Genomic DNA, 3,948 nt, shown 5'->3' with positions numbered 1-3,948 from the left:
GCTTTCTTTTTCTTGCGTTTTTAAATAATTTATATTTCCTTAATGAAACGAACACCACAAAACGAACCAAAATATGAATGATATTGTCAAACGTGGAAAGCAAAGCTACATGTTTAGTCAAGTGTCTTTTATTACGTTGGTTGTCTTTTTCTATGTACATTTCATCAAAACACAAAGGGTTGTGAACGGCAACAGTACAGGTACACCTGATCAGCTCACACTCGTTCACCTGACCCTGGACCTCTGACTAGACTGAATGATCAACACACGGGGTAAATCTCAAAAGTACTTTGTTGTTTTCTCTGTCTAACACCGGCCAGTGTTGACAGACCTCCCCAGTAGTGTGTCGACAGACCTCTCCAGTAGTGTGTTGACAGACCTCCCCAGTAGTGTGTCGACAGACCTCCCCAGTAGTGTGTCGACAGACCTCCCCAGTAGTGTGTTGACAGACCTCCCCAGTAGTGTGTCGACAGACCTCCCCAGTAGTGTGTTGACAGACCTCCCCAGTAGTGTGTTGACAGACCTCCCCAGTAGTGTGTTGACAGACCTCCCCAGTAGTGTGTCGACAGACCTCCCCAGTAGTGTGTCGACAGACCTCCCCAGTAGTGTGTCGACAGACCTCCCCAGTAGTGTGTTGACAGACCTCCCCAGTAGTGTGTCGACAGACCTCAGTAGCGCCTCGTCAGTAGTGTGTTGACAGACCTCATCAGTAGTGTGTTGACAGACCTCATCAGTAGTGTGTTGACAGACCTCATCAGTAGTGTGTTGACAGACCTCATCAGTAGTGTGTTGACAGACCTCCCAGTAGTGTGTTGACAGACCTCCCCAGTAGTGTGTCGACAGACCTCCTCAGTAGTGTGTTGACAGACCTCATCAGTAGTGTGTTGACAGACCTCCCCAGTAGTGTGTTGACAGACCTCCCCAGTAGTGTGTTGACAGACCTCCCCAGTAGTGTGTTGACAGACCTCCCCAGTAGTGTGTCGACAGACCTCCCCAGTAGTGTGTCGACAGACCTCCCCAGTAGTGTGTCGACAGACCTCCCCAGTAGTGTGTCGACAGACCTCCCCAGTAGCGTGTCGACAGACCTCCCCAGTAGCGCGTCGACAGACCTCAGTAGCGCCTCGTCAGTAGTGTGTTGACAGACCTCCTCAGTAGTGTGTTGACAGACCACCCCAGTAGCGCGTCGACAGACCTCAGTAGCGCCTCGTCAGTAGTGTGTTGACAGACCTCCTCAGTAGTGTGTTGACAGACCTCCTCAGTAGTGTGTTGACAGACCTCCTCAGTAGTGTGTTGACAGACCTCCTCAGTAGTGTGTTGACAGACCTCCCCAGTAGCGTGTCGACAGACCTCCCCAGTAGCGTGTCGACAGACCTCCCCAGTAGTGTGTCGACAGACCTCCCCAGTAGTGTGTCGACAGACCTCCCCAGTAGTGTGTCGACAGACCTCCCCAGTAGTGTGTTGACAGACCTCCCCAGTAGTGTGTCGACAGACCTCCCCAGTAGTGTGTTGACAGACCTCCTCAGTAGTGTGTTGACAGACCTCAGTAGTGTGACAGACCTCCCCAGTAGCGTGTCGACAGACCTCCCCAGTAGTGTGTCGACAGACCTCCCCGGTAGTGTGTTGACAGACCTCCCCGGTAGTGTGTTGACAGACCTCCCCAGTAGTGTGTCGACAGACCGCTACTGTATATCACCAGTACTGGCAGTCACATTTAGTTGTTATGGTTTCTAAAGTGTTTTTTTTTTCTCATTTATTATTCCAGTGTTTTTCATTCAATCAAATCTCAGTCTTGACACAACACTGATTCTCTGGGGGAAAAAATCATTCCTTTCGTTTGAAAGAAACAACCGGTTGATCTGTAAAACCTAGATATGTAATTAGAACATGTCAGTGTGTTTAGTCTGTCTTTATGGCACACTGAGCTGAAGAACTGCGCACTGAAGTTGACATCTTGTCATTGTTAGGATCATTCCAGACAGAGAATGACCATTGAAGAACATAACAAGGGAAACAAAGTGCTAATTCACCATGCAGGTTGACTTTTGAAGGTTGACTCCGCAAAATGACGTAGTCACGATCAGCAGTTGAAGAAAAAAAATTGCGGAGCTCCAATTCGCTCTAAACACTTGTCAGACAGTATCTGTTCAATGGTTTGCTTCATACATTTTTACAACGTGGTAGCGCCACGGGACCAAAAACGTCCTGAGAAGTTGAGACTCGCACTTCAAGGTTCTTAAGTTGTTGTGGAAATTGGACTCGCTGTTTACGTTCTGCATCTACGTCATATCGCCGAGTCTACCTGTTTTAAGTGTAGAAGAAAAGGATGCGCGCTAGGCATTGATTTAGTTAGTATACAAGAAGGCTGTGCAGATTGTCCACGGAGAACATACCAATATATATCCCATTTAGCAGACGCTTTTGTCCAAAGCGACTTACAAGTCGGCTGGGGCCACTACTTTTACATATGGGTGGCCCCAGCGGGAATCGAACCCACGACGCTTGGCGTCGCAAGCGCCATGCTCTACCGACTGAGCCACACAGGACCACAGGCTGCTGTTTGTAACAAACAGTATGTCCCCTTCAGGGGACAAATAGTGACATCGGCTGAATATAGAGTCTGTCGCCGATTTATCATAGAAGAATTGCTTCATGTTATGATGGCATGGTTGTTTAAACATTCCCATCCTGTCTAGGAGAGAGAGAGAGAGTCTCGGTGCATGGCAATCCCCCAAAGTGGCTGCATACGGAGGAGAGAATAGCCGTTCTATATTTGGGGAGCGGACGGTGTCCTGCAGGAGTAGCTTCTCTTAATGGAATGAGTCATCGCTGCCACGCAGGCAGCAGGGTCTAGCCCTCTCTCACCCTCTCTACACCCTCTACAGCCCTCTCTCCCTCTCTACACCCTTCTCACCCTCTCTCCCCCTCTACACCCCTCTCCCTCTCTACACCCCTCTCTCCCTCTCTACACCCCTCTCCCTCGCTACACCACTCTATCCTTCTCTACACCCCTCTCACCCTCTCTACACCCTCTACAGCCCTCTCTCCCTCTCTACACCCCTCTCACCCTCTCTCCCTCTCTACACCCCTCTCTCCCTCTCTACACCCCTCTCCCTTGCTACACCCCTCTCTCCTTCTCTACACCCCTCTCTCAATCTACACCCAGTCAGTCAGGACCTATCCTGCTCCTGTCTTGTCCCCTACAGTCAGCCAGGACCATTAGAATTCCTACTACCTCCCCTTCGTGTTCACGGCCTTCACACAGACTCCACAGGACTCCGTCATCCCTGTCGGGTCACTCCCAGGCCATCACAGGACTCCGTCATCCCTGTCGGGTCACTCCCAGGCCATCACAGGACTCCGTCATCCCTGTCGGGTCACTCCCAGGCCATCACAGGACTCCGTCATCCCTGTCGGGTCACTCCCAGGCCATCACAGGTCTCAGTCATCCCTGTCGGGTCACTCCCAGGCCATCACAGGACTCCGTCATCCCTGTCGGGTCACTCCCAGGCCATCACAGGACTCTGTCATCCCTGTCGGGTCACTCCCGGGCCATCACAGGACTCCGTCATCCCTGTCGGGTCACTCCCAGGCCATCACAGGACTCCGTCATCCCTGTCGGGTCACTCCCAGGCCATCCCAGGTCTCAGTCATCCCTGTCGGGTTACTCCCAGGCCATCACAGGACTCCGTCATCCCTGTCGGGTCACTCCCAGGCCATCACAGGACTCCGTCATCCCTGTCGGGTCACTCCCAGGCCATCCCAGGTCTCAGTCATCCCTGTCGGGTTACTCCCAGGCCATCACAGGACTCCGTCATCCCTGTCGGGTCACTCCCAGGCCATCACAGGACTCCGTCATCCCTGTCGGGTCACTCCCGGGCCATCACAGGACTCCGTCATCCCTGTCGGGTCACTCCCAGGCCATCACAGGACTCAGTCATCCCTGTCGGG

General features: G+C 52.2%; 1 non-coding gene across 1 annotated transcript; it reads right to left on the bottom strand.

Moving 5' to 3' along the window:
- Positions 1-2,469: 2,469 nt before the first annotated feature.
- trnaa-ugc lies at positions 2,470-2,545 on the bottom strand. Its single transcript has one exon. It is a non-coding gene; the product is annotated as a tRNA-Ala (tRNA).
- Between the last annotated feature and the right edge of the window lie 1,403 nt (positions 2,546-3,948).

This window comes from Oncorhynchus gorbuscha, linkage group LG19, assembly GCF_021184085.1.
Source record: "Oncorhynchus gorbuscha isolate QuinsamMale2020 ecotype Even-year linkage group LG19, OgorEven_v1.0, whole genome shotgun sequence".
Taxonomy (NCBI): Eukaryota; Metazoa; Chordata; class Actinopteri; order Salmoniformes; family Salmonidae; genus Oncorhynchus; species Oncorhynchus gorbuscha.
This window is presented reverse-complemented; position numbering and strand designations above follow the sequence as displayed.